This window comes from Vicugna pacos, chromosome 11 (genome assembly GCF_048564905.1).
Source record: "Vicugna pacos chromosome 11, VicPac4, whole genome shotgun sequence".
Taxonomy (NCBI): domain Eukaryota; kingdom Metazoa; phylum Chordata; class Mammalia; order Artiodactyla; family Camelidae; genus Vicugna; species Vicugna pacos.
This window is the reverse complement of record NC_132997.1, coordinates 31,658,102-31,671,229: the sequence shown is the minus strand read 5'-3', so window position 1 is coordinate 31,671,229 and position 13,128 is coordinate 31,658,102. Positions and strand designations below refer to the sequence as shown.

At 45.8% G+C, this 13,128-nt stretch overlaps 1 long non-coding RNA gene across 2 annotated transcripts; it reads right to left on the bottom strand.

The window, feature by feature from the left end:
- Nucleotides 1–2,330: 2,330 nt before the first annotated feature.
- On the bottom strand, nt 2,331–8,895 carry LOC140699734 (uncharacterized). Of its 2 annotated transcripts, none has more exons than XR_012077983.1 (5): nt 8,309–8,895; nt 4,135–4,293; nt 3,577–3,756; nt 3,169–3,445; nt 2,331–2,739 (listed from the first exon to the last, which is right to left on the bottom strand). It is a non-coding gene; the product is annotated as an uncharacterized lncRNA (long non-coding RNA). The 2 variants fall into 2 exon arrangements; XR_012077984.1 differs by having other exon boundaries at nt 3,349–3,445.
- Nucleotides 8,896–13,128: the final 4,233 nt, after the last annotated feature.

Here is a 13,128-nt window from a genome sequence, read left to right as displayed (position 1 = left end):
AAGAGCACCCTCCTCCTCCGACGGCATTATCAGCACTAAGCCTGTTTGTTTAGACGAGGGCCTGGCATGGAGCGCGGGTCACCCACGGCTCCAGGCCCCCGGCAGGCCCCAGCCCGTCCTGCAGGCCTTCTCGCCGCGCCGCCGCCACGCCGGGTCTGACAACACGTGGGCCGCGCTCTGCCTGGAACTGCGGTCGGAAGCATGGTCGTCCCACAACGGCGTTTTTGTACTCACTGCACAGAGCTGTTTGTCTTCTGTAAAGTTGAACAATAAAAAGCAGTGCTGACCGGTCCCCGCCGTGCTGCGGCGGCCCTTGCGAGGGCAGGCCTCTCGCGACCTCCCGGCGGCCTGCCGCACCCCCGCAGGCGGCAGAGCCCCGATTCCTCCGAGACCGCAGTCGCCGGGGCGCGGTCCCGGTTCTGTCACCCGGGGGCCGGGCCTCCCCGGGAGCCGAGGGGAAGGAGCCCCAGGGCGGTTCCCTGAAGGGCTCTGCCTGCCCCAGCTCCGCGCGGGGACCGAGCGGGGCGCCTGGCCGACTAACACGGGAAGGGGACACCCCGGAAGGATCCAGGCCCCGCGTCACGGGCGGAGTTCGGGCAGCTCTGTCGGCGGCGGCAGGGACAACACAGAATCCCGCCCGTTCCGCGCGCCCTCGGCCTCCGGGCTCCCGCGGCTGCCGGGGGGCTCCCGCGGGTCAGCGGGGTCACGGTCCCTTCAGCTTCCGCCTCATGCCTTCCTGCGCTGCGCCTGAGGGCCGGCCACCCTCGAGGACCCCACGCTCCTGAGGAGCAGCCCGCTCCCCGCGCCTCCCCTCGCCGCCGCCTGCCCCTCGGCGCGCACCGCCTCGCTTCCCCGACTTCCGGTCCGGCTCCTGAGGGGGCTTCCGGCCACGTGGCGGGAACGGCTCCCGCGCCGCCCTACGCGGCCCCGTTTTCCCGCGCAGGCGGCGGCCGCACGTCCAGGGCAGACGAGGGACCGGGCTCTCCGGCTGCGGCGCGGGTGGGGCTGGAGGCCTCCTCCTCGTCCCCCTGGCCTCCCGCCTCCTTGGAGGTCCCCGGCTCCTGGGCGCCTGCCCCTCGGCCTGACTGGCTTCCTGGCCGGGCCCTGCGGCCTCCTCTCCCGCCGCGCCTTCCCTCCGCGCCGTCTGCCCCTCGTCTCCGCGGCAGCCTCTGAGGCTCTGGCTGGGCGGGAGCGGACCTGCCAGGCCGGGCTCTGCAGGTAGGCATCCGGCGTGGGTGGAGGAGCGGGGCTGGGGCTGGTTTGGGGTGGAGCGGGGGTGCGGAGGGGGAGGCCGCGCGCCTCCCCGTCGGCCTCACTTCCCATGAGCGCATGCGACCTCGCCGATCCCCCTCAATGCGTGCGCCAGCCGGTCGGCTGTAGGCCTGCTAGTTTGTTTTGTCGGCCAGTCCCTCCCAGGGTCTAAGGGACACGTTTGCCCAGGACACCGGACACCACAGAGGGGCGCGGGCTTCCCACGCCGGGGCCGCGGCGGGGCGGGAGGGCTACTCCCCGTCCGCGGTCGGCCGCCTGGGGTCGTGCGCGCAGAGCAGGAGAACGTTCAGGAGGGAGCAACAGGGGAGCCCCCGCCACCCCACTGTCACCGAGTCCAGACTCGCTCTGCCCGCCGCAGGCCAGGCCAGTAAACCAGGAGAGGAGGCGTTAGGGCAGGGAATAGCGACTTTGTTCGGAAAGCCAGTCGACTAATGTCTTGGAGAACCATCCTGCTCAAGTCAGAATACAGGCTCCTTTTATACAAACAAAACAAAACAAAACAAAAAAGAGGGGAGGGAGTGTGGTTGGTTGTTGCAAACTTCTTGGTGCAGGAATTCTTTGTTCTTGGAGCTGTCCACGGGCCAGGCCATGGTGCTCCTGCAAAACCTCCAACCAAACAAATGTTATTCTCTATGCTGCAACTTGTTATCTTTATGTGAGTGTAGAGCGAGCAAGACTAAGCCTAGAAAACAGGGCACAGTGGTTAAAGACAAAGGAACAGATGCAGTATGGAGTCAGATTTGTTCTCCTCTGTTACACCACGTCACCGGCCTCGGCATCCCCTCCTGGCAGGCCTGCTTCTCCGCGCTCTTCTTAACTGCATTTTCTCGAGTCCCAAGGAAAGAAGATCCGATCCAGTTTATCAGTCACTCTCCAACAGAAAGCATCCTGCTGGTACATGTCCTACCCCAGATGTCCTTGGGCCTCGTCTCAGCACCCTGCATGGTGACAGGGCTGGCCCCAGTCTGACCCTAAGGGTCATGTCACCCAGCAGAGCAGATGTCAAGGAAAGATAATTGCATCACCAGTGTGCACATTGAGAAGTCCTCATCCCCATGTACTGTCAGTAAAAGTTGGGTTTCTCCTTTATTGTGGTTTTGACCTGTTTCCCAATCTGTTCCAGTTAAGTATTTCATTGGGATATCAAAGAGCTAAGAAATGCCATTCTCAAAAGCTCTAAATGGTTTTGAGAGAAAGCAAAAAGTTCACAGAAAAAGAGCTCTAAGGTGGGGCTTTCTGAGAATCAGAGCCCAGAGATTCACCATCTGTAGATTCTTCTCTTACGGGTCCTGTATTGTTCAGTCCTTTATGGCCAGACTTTGAAGGCATACAACAGACATTACAGCATCTCACTTCCTATGTACAGACTGAAAAATATCCTCAAAATATTTTTTTTTTCAAGGGAAAAGAGGTCGTTTCTTTCTGGGGTGAAAAACACCATTCATTGTAAGAGCATTCATCTTAAAGCTACAGGGGTTGAGAAATACAGAGGCATTAGTTACCTATCAGCTGTTCAAAAACATTTTCAACATTTGGGGGCTATCAAAAATCTCTTTACCTTGATGTATAAATCTTGACACCCCCCCCAGTTGCTAGTATATAACAAAACTTGAGTGATTGTGTGAAAATATTAAATGACTTTGCTGCCTACCTTAGGAATGGGTTTTCCAAAACTTAATTCTCACCATTCTTAGAAACCAAACCAACAGAAATGGAACCTCACCTCCCACACCCCCCTACCTCCACTATTCTTCCCACAAGACTGAAAGGACTGTCTCCAGTATGAGGGACCACACCATGAGTTTGGATATCTGGCCAAAGGACGTATCAATTAGGAATGTTAGGACTTTCCAGGGACGGCCAATCATGGTACCAAAGGGAGGAAAATTCACTTACCTATCTGAGGAGGCTTCACCTCCAAATTAATCAAGACTTCTAATTGCAAGTACCAGAAACAAGTCAGCTAAAATGCAGCTTAAGCAAAAACGGAATGAAATGGAAGGAAATTGGGCTGTCTCCTATAATCAGAGGAATGCTTTAGCCACTAAATGAGGAGGTGGATAGATGATGACTCACGTGGCTGGATCTTGGGGCTCACAGGCCACCAGGACACTTTTTGTATCTTCATTTATTGTCTTGGCTCTTCTTGGCTTCTGGGCTTTGTTCTCTCCCTCTGCAAAGAAGAAAGACAGGGTCACAAACATAACAAGTTTTCCACTTCCACCATGCCCAGAGATCCCACCTTCTGAGAAGACTGACTCTCTCTCCTAATCCCACAGAAAGATGCCAGGTTCCCTTGCCTACCATGAACCAATGAGCTGTAGGTAAAATCCACTCTGGGCCAATTCACTGTGCTGAGGGAATTAAGGCTTGGAAGGACATGGCGACCTTCAATAAACTGGAGAGAGAGGATGTTTCTCAGAGAAGACAGGTTTCCAGATGAAGAGAGTGCACTGACTGGACAAAGCAGATTTCTGCTCCAACCTCAAAAATAAAAGACCAGGAATCTCATTGGGAAAGCAATTTGACTCTGAGTGAGGACAGTTGACTATAGGGGATAGGAGAAAATCTGTTCTCTCTTCCTGGTGCTGTTGGAAGCATTTCTTCTCTGGGTTGCCAGGGACTCAAAGATGCCCACCAACACAACACATAAGAGAAATGCAATCTTAATATCAGCAACTCAATTTTAGTACTTTTCTCTCAGCAAGTAAAAAACATTACACCAATCAATGCCTATAAGCACTAACATGTTATGGTAATTTTAAAATAGCAACAACATATTCCAATCCATATACAACCTTGGTCTTCTTGTAATTCTCCAGAATCCTCATCAGTTTAACCTATTACTTGAACAGTAGTCACCTGATTTCATACGTGAAGTTCATGGACATAGCAGCGTTTTAACCTCCACTATTTTTCCCACCCCCAGAGCATGCACTTGCTCTTCTGGAGTGAGAAGTAGGAAGGTGTTTCTCAATGGTTTTCCTTTGCAAGAAACAAAATGGGCCATTTTAGGTTCCTCTGCAAAAAGAAAAAATTCGTTGGAGTTTTAATCTTTCTAATAACATGAAACCAAACATTGAAAGAGACATTAATCCCCAATTTTAAAAAAGTGAGATGCATAAAATTGTGTTTTTGTAATTGTAAGCTTAAATACATAAGATGAATAAATAAAAATGTTTATCTCTTGTGCTTCAAATCCATTTAACTTAACTCAGATTTCATACATAGTTGCATTATTTTGCTGCTTGGGAAAAGGTATAGCAGAAAGAGAAAAATACTTTTGTTCTGGTAAAGTATACATAATGTAAACTTTTACATTTTAACATTTTTAAGTGTATGTGTCCGTGGCATTAAGTACATTCACATTGTTGTGCAACCATCACTACTATCCGTCTGTCTCCCAGGAAAAGAAAGAACTCACATTTAGCAAAATTAACCCCTTACCAAAAAGACCTCTTACCAACACTGTGCTTATTGAAGGAAATAATTGGCTTTGCCCCAAATCCTTCCAGGACAAGTCCAGCAAGGATCCCTTTCCTGCTCTTCTTCAAAGTGCTGTTTTGCACCAGGGACCAAAAACCATTCTGATCAGACCATTGTCCTGTCCCATCTTTAGACGGAAATCACACCTTTTGAAAGCTCCAAATACATGCATTCTCTGTTCAGGTTTCCACCAATACACAACAATTAATTACAATGTCATGTTGGCCTTAACGGTCTGCCCTATTGAGCAGGTCTACACACAAAATCTAGATGGGAACAGAAATGCAGCAAAGGCATCAATTACAAGGATAGATTGTGCCCCCTCCATACCATCGGAACTAACGCCAGAATCCTGAGTGGCACTCAGTGCAGAACCGTGAGGAATTACGAAGAGATAATTGATCTGTCTTTCCTCTGCATTTTAAAACATACATCCTTGTTTCCTGCTTGACTGAATTTTGCCATCTTTCCTGTCAAGTCAATGTCCGAGCTGTCTCTTAGAAATTACACTGAAGAAATTAACATTCCTCGAAGCTTTTAGTGTAATGTATGTCACACTCAATAGCCCACAGATTTAACCTGCTTGGGTGATGGCGATATCTGGGCTCAGGGCTGACTGGAAATGATACATTATAATCACAATCCTGCCAAGACACTAAAAGCCATATTGTGTAAATGCACTGCAGTTTTCCCTGATCACCTTCCTGAAAACATCCTGTTCTGTCATCCTGACCTCTAGTACCTGATATAAGATATTAAGGTTCAGAAGAGGTGTGGACCCAAATGCTGAGTATAGTCAGCATTTTTAAATTCTGCCATCATCCCAGTTGCTTTTATTGCTTTCACAAGACAGGCAGCTGAAGCTACTGCAGCCTTCGATTTCAGCAAGGTGAACTTGCAGGAAAAAAAGGGAACAAGTCACATGCTGTGCATGGAGTCCCCCAGGAATACAGCACCTCACGTGGAAAGCAGTACTCAGGAAGTGCCATTCTGAGGCTTAAGCGTTGGGAGTTTCCTTTTCACCACGACAAGAACACACGTCTCGTGTTGCACTCCCGGCAGAAGCACCATAGGAGGAGAGAATGTTGAAGTCAGAAGGGTTTGTGCAGGTCATTCCCAAGCCCCTTGTGTCCTGGTGAGGAAACAGACCCAGAGGGAAGTAGCCTGGCCGGGCGAGACCCCAGAGGGATTCTGAACAGAATTCTTTCCAGTGAGCCCTTCTGCCATTTTGATTCCCAAGTTTGCACTGCTGCTCCTCAACTCCCAGCCTCCGGCGTGGGCCCTGCTAATAAACAAGCTCCTGCAGGTCACCTGGAGCTGAGCCGAGAGCATCACCCGGTCGCGTCCGTCACAGCCTATCCTTCTGCTCCCGCTGTGAAGCAGTGGGACCAAAGAGAGGCTTGGACGTGGGGCTGATGGTGAAAGTGCGCCCAAGGACAGGTTCATGGTGGCTCTGAGCCTCAGACCCGGGGTCCTGGGGGTCCTGATCTGACTCCCAAGGCTAGTTCTTTTGGAAATGAGCATTGCTTAATTTCACTGGGGCTTAATTTCATATAGACAGATGATAGACGGAAAGAGAGAGAGATCAATAGATATGTGATGAAAAATACTGCAGCCACACGAGTAACAAAGGCTGCTGCAGCCATCAAGCCATTAGCTGCTGCCACCGCCCCGACAGCCAGCGGGGAAACGCAGGATGGACACAAGCAGGTGGTCCGGCCTCTGCAGCGCCCCACCTCCCAGCGGTGCCCCCTGAGGGGACTCAGGATGGGAAAGAACAGAACACTGGTCCTAGAGAGCTAGGTGCACATTGAAGGAATGCTTTCAGTGAGCCCAGACCTTGCACCTTCCCACACATAGAAAAGCACTAAATTCCTTAACTTGAAATATCTGAAATATTATCTTGAAATATTTTTTAATTAACAGTAATTTTTGGATGTTCCGACTACCTGGTCTTTGTTGTATATATCCTGGCTTCTACCTTGCCACTTTGAAACAGCCCTTAGAGTGAACCGAGATGCTCTGCCCCCGGCTCCAGTCCTAAGGAAGTCCACCCAATACAACATAACTTGACTTTTAAGCTGTGCATTTTATTTCAGTCAATATATCAATTCTGTTGACGACCTGACTTCGTTCTGTTTTTTTGGCATTATGTATCTTTGAAAAAAGTGAGTGTTTCAACAAAAAACTGTAGTATCAATTATCCTGTAATGTTTTCTAACTGTATTCCAGATTTTCTAGGTAATATCTTTTTTTTTCTTCAACCGGATTATAAATTCCTTAAGGTCTTCTGACTCTATCTCCTAGAGACGTACTTTTCATTAACAAATCCTCCTGAGAAGTCTTAAGAAAGTAAGTGGAACTCTTTTTCTGGAAAACAGTACATTCAGACTGCAAAATTTTAAGATGAGAACCCGATACAAATATTCCAGCCTTGATCACTCCTGAATTATTCATCCCAGACACATAGTTCGCTCCCTGGCCGACTTTGCCGGTGTCCTAGCAACCTAAACGGGCAGGGATTTAATGAATAAAAAGTAATTTGGAAGTACTTCATGGCTGGCAAGAATAAACAAGTGCTAGATTATCTACTTCAGTTGATATAAATACACATTTTTACATTATTGTATCCACTTATTCCAGTCTTTAAAAGATGGCCGTAACCCTACTAGTATATTCCAGGGATTGACTGCCTCAACATTCCGGCGACTAAAGGACAATCATGTCAAAAGTGATACACACATAGATAAAAGGGTATTTTTTAATAGACTTTATTTTTCTAGAGCAGTTTCAGGTTTACAGCAGAGTTGAGCAGAAAATACAGAGTTTGCACATAGCCCACCCCACCCACACACACATACTCCCCTACCCTCAACATCCCTCATCGGTGTGGTGTATTTGGTACAAGTGACGAACCCATATGGGCACATTATTATCAACCAAAGTCCATAGTTTACATGAGGGCTCACTCTTGATGTTGTACATTCTATGGTCTTTGACAAATGCATATTGACATGTAGCCACCCTATAATATAATACGGAATAATCTAACCACCCTAAAAATCCCTTGTGCTCCATCTATTCATCCCTCCCTCCCTCCCTCTCCCCAAATCCCTGGAAACCACAATCTTTTTATTGTTTCTGTAGCTGTGCCTTTTCCAGAATGTCATTTGGTTGGAATCGTAGTTTGTAGCCTTTTCAGACTCGCCTTTTTCATTTAGTAATACGTCTTTTAAGTTTCTTCCATGTCTTTCATGGCTTGATTGCTATTTTTTTTCACTGCACGTATTTTTTTTAATTTATATATATGTACTGCTCATTGTTTCTAAGAACATTTAGAGCTTTAGCTTTTTAAACTTACATAGTTATCAAAGGAATAAAGCCAACCACAAAATAAGAATTAATTCAAAAAGATACATACACCTTGCTATTAGCAGCAACATTATTTATAATTGCCAAGATAAGGAAGCATCCTAAGTGCACATCAGTAGTTGAATAGATAATGAAGATGCAGCATATATATACTTATATGTAATGGAATACAACTCACCCATAAGAAAGAAGGATAAAAGAGTATTTCAGGTTAAATAATTGTCAAGAAATTTCACTCATTCCAAGATCCTCCAGGCCGAGGACCACATCCTGTGAGTCTCTGTAGTTCCCTTTAACATGGTGTCTGGCACAAAGCAGGCGTTCTGTTCTTAGCAGTATATTTGTGATTGTGGTTGTTATCATTTGACAGACTGAAGTCGGCGTAGCAGTTAAAGGACGTCATGTCATCTCAAGTGTATGTTTGCCTTCACTGGGAACCCCTCTTCTTATTGTCTCAGTTCAGGTTCCCCCAGGGAAACGGTTGATGAAGAGTCAGGGGTTGGAGTTGTAACGCGGCTGGTATTCAGGACATCCACCCAGGAGGGGGATGTTGGGCAGAGGGGAACACTGGACTGAGAGGCAGGGCTCACCGAAGGCCTCCTCAGGGCCCAGGGCGAGCCCACCCGGAACTGGGAAGGCCTCCCAGAGTTGATCATCCCTGAGGCTGGGGACCTGGCCTACCTGCACCAGGCAGCGGGATGCTGGCTGACCCAGGGAGGGGCCCCTCCAGGCAAGCAAGGCCCAGGGCGGACTCGGCTGGGAGACTGTTGCTACCTGGGTGTTAGCCATTTGGGTACTGGGTATTTTGTCCCTGAATACTGTCAGTAAAGCTGGAATAAAGTGCCCAGTGTGATGTCAATAATCCCCTGGCCACAAGGAAGCCAGCATCTTTGCCCCGAAGGGAGACAAGGACAGGGCACGACACCCTCTGTCCCATTTTCTAGTTGAATTTTCCAAATAATTTCTTCAGCTGTTTTTCTGTTTTGTATGGTTGGAGGGTACCAGTATGTAGTTTTGTGTCTTACATTTTCTAAATGAGCTGAGGTCTGTTTTTCCATTATTTTCATCTTGAGCTGAACAGAGGCATGTCACCTAGTAGGGTTCAGAAGCTCTTTTTTTTTATTGAAGTCTAGTCAGTTTACAATGTTGTGTCAATTTCTGGTGTACAGCACAATGCTTCAGTCATATATGATCATGCATATATTCGTTTTCATATTCTTTTCCACTGTAAGCTACTATAAGATATCAGTATGTTCCCTGTGCTAAACAGCATGAACTTGTTCTTTAAGATGCTCTTTAAATGTGATAGGTGATGAGTGTTAAACAGGTTGCGTGAATTGGAAAACGCAGCCACATGCCTAGAACGTGAGTGTGTCAGTGAGCGACAAACCCATTTCTCCTAAAGGAAAGGCTCGACCTTAGACTCGGCTGTCTCCCTGATAGCCTTCCCTCTCCCTCTCAGTAATGCCTGAAAGAGGATTATTTGCGGTTTATTTCGCTTGAAGCAGACGGCAGACGGAGCAAGGGAGCAGAGGCAGCGAATATTTATGGCCTTATTAACTGTTCAGTAAACTGCAGAATTCCACAGGGCATGTTTGGAGTCTTTCAGCTCATCTTGTTCTGCAGAGAAGCCACCAATGTGTTGCCACAAACCGTTCTTCCTTCCTTTTGTTTCCCATTGTGCCTCTTTCCTTGTTCTCTTTCTCCCTTCTGTTCTTTCTTTTGGCGTCAGATACAGAAGTGGGAATAAATCGTATTCCTCAGTTCACTGCAGATAATCATCATTCACTCATGCAAGATGGACTTCCGGCTTTAGAAATATGTTTTTATTTGTTCATTAAGTTTTCATTTATTCATGTCTCTGAAACCCTCCAGACAGAAGTAAATGCTCAATACGTTTAATAGGTACCACTGAATTTGTAAAAGATGTAGAGATTGTGTATGTTTTTGATTTATGCAGATTTGACTGTAGGTCTCTCTTTTTTTAAGGAAGAAAATGAGGGAAGTCTCAGCTTTAATTAATTCTGAACTCTCGGGGTTCATTGCTCGCTTTTTTTTTTTAATTGAAGTACAGTCAGTTACAATGTGTCAATTTCTGCTGTACAGCGTCGTGCCCCAGTCATGCATACACATACATATATTCATTTTCAGATTATCTTCCATTCGGGATTACTACAAGATATTAAATATGTTCTCTGTGCTATACAGAAGGAATTTGTTTTTTATCTGTTTACTCCCAAATTTATCCCTTCCCACCCCCTTCCCCCTTAGTAACCATGATTGTTTACTATGTTTGCTAGTCACTTCTATTCAGCTCCTTCTGATTCTCTTATTTTTTTCTCACCCAGCACCATTTCCTGGGATCTAGCCTCTCCTCTCTGCCACCACACACAATTCAGCAAGTGGCACGTGTTTCTTTATGGGTATGGGTGAGCAGTGGGGTTGCTGGATCTCAGCACTTTTGCCCCCAGCTGGACATTCCAAGCTACCTCTGGAGCACAAAACCCCCTGTCCATTTATCAGATGGGTCACAACTTAAAATTTCAGTCAAAACTTTTGATACCCCGAGTACACACACACCAGGCAGGAAATGCCTTCAAGAAAAGCCTGATGTCATTGTATGTAAGCCTGAGATTTTGAAAGAGAGCTAGATTTAGTTCCTCAAAAAAAAAAAAAACCCACACAACTCTTTGACTTTTGTTGAAAGTGGAGAAATTCTAACCTTAAAAGGGAATTGAATTTTCACTTAATTTTAATTTAAACTCAACTTAAATCCCTTCTTTTCTTCACATTGTTGGACAAACAGGGAACCCCCTAACAAGAGGAGAAACCTTTTCCAGTCACCCGCAGACACCCAGCAAGAAGGCTCTTCTGTTCTTTCACTGCATCCATCTCTGTCTGTTTTCCTGTCCCTGTAGCTTGTCCTGTGTTTTCCCTCTGGTTCTAAACCACCGCCTCCCCATCACCACCCACCGTCACTCCTGGAAGCATTAGACATATGTTATCTTCCTGAAGCCTCTTTCTCCTCCCAAAGAAAGCCACCAAAGCGTCCATTTCTGCAGCACAGGCTGCTGCTCTGCCCTGTACTCCTGCTGTGCTGCCTGCCACTCGTTACCCTGGCTGAACGCACGAACTGAGTCTTTCTAGCTCAGCGATATTGCCCCGTCTGCTGAAATGAGGAGCTTAGACTAGAAGAGGGCCAAGAGGTATTCTAACTCCAAAGTCGTCTCATTTTATACATTTGTAATAATTAAGGCCTCCTCACTATGAGGTCATTAGTTCTGTTGCAAAAGTAGCATATTGTTTACCTGTATCCAGTAACTGTTCTATTGAGGAGAAGTATATGGAGAGCTTGAGAATTCTTAGTTTTCTTTGTGGTCTGGCTTGTAGTTCTTAAGTTTGGGATCTGCTTGAGCTTGAATGCTTTGTAGAGAGAGAAAAAAGTTATTTCTTAGGAGAGATGGAAATACACATACACTGAACTCTGGCTTCTGTTACAACAGAATAGATTGATGCATGTAAGGACCGGTGCACTTTTCTTCATTATTATAATAACCAAACTCCACAATGAACTAGAAAAAACCTCTGTTACAGTTAATATCTTCTAACATATTCAATTATTAAATATATTCATTCATTTATTTATTACATGTCTTATTAAATATTTGTTTTAGCAAAAGATTTTGAAAGTTTTATTAGCAAAGGGAAAATACACCTCCAAGAACAGGAGGCAGGCTGATCCAGGGGCGGATAGCAGTGGTCTTTATTTACCCTCTTCTCTCACACCCTCGCTTAGAGGTGATCTCTTGATTGACTGATGGCTCCTTACCCTTGAAGAGCTTAGTCATGTTCATCCCCTTTTGTGTATGTCTTTACCTGTGATGCACACAGAAAAACCCATATATTCATTTATTTGTATAATAAAATGATTTATAATGTTATCTATTTAAAAGACTAAAGTTTTTAAAAATATTTTTAATAAAATTCATTTTTTCTTAAATGATTTATTATCCCTGATAAAGACAGACCAAGCCTTCCAAGTTCAGGCAATGGAGTGAAAAATTCCACAAGGCTTGGAGTAGAAGATGGAGAAAAACCATCTTCTTGGAATTATTTTTATTCATATTATAGAACATAAATAAAAATACTTAAAGCCATGAAATTGTGTTGAAATAATAGAAATTGGCTCAGTGAAGACTGGACTCCAGGGAGAGTCCTCACAACTGGGCATTTTCTCCCTGAATACTGCCAGTAAGACTGGAATCAAGTGTTTATTGTGATTTTCATAATAAAGACATATTTCAGTTTACACTGCCAAGATCCCAGCCCAGGAAGGAGGGCAGAGATAAACTGGTTTCCATAGACTCGGGGACCCTGCAGAGTTGCGATGCAATTCAGGAGATGTTTATTTAAAGCCTATGAGGTTGCAAGGAGACCATTCATCCTGCAGAGATGTTGAGAGGCTGCCATGTAAGATCCTTTGTGCTAAGTGTTTTGGGAACAGGCAGAAAAGAGAACTTTGTTTCCTCTGAAAATTTTCACTTATTTTGTGGGAGGAAATAAGGAGAAAAAAGTTCGGTAACAAAATACACTTAAACATTCTAAGAAGGAACTACTTGAACAGTAGTTTTAAGCCAACCTAGAAAAATAGACATCATCACTCAATGCTAATTATCCAACACACATATCCGTCCCAGTATCTCACGGGTTTCTAGGGTGTTCTTTAGCCCTAATTTTTTTAAATACATGAGAAAATTGCCTTAAATGGAGGTAAACAGTTATTTTGAATAGGGAATCATTGATGACATTAAGTATATGGAATTCACTGGTTTCATGCCAGGATTATAGGCATGGGGTCTACATTCAGACCACTTCCTTTTCTGCATTTCTGGGGTGCTTACTTGGTTTTGAGGAAAGAGAGAGTATAGTTCTCAGGACAGAATGAGAAGGAACAAAGACTTTTTAAAAATGTGTCTGCAAAGAGGAAGCCCACTGAGT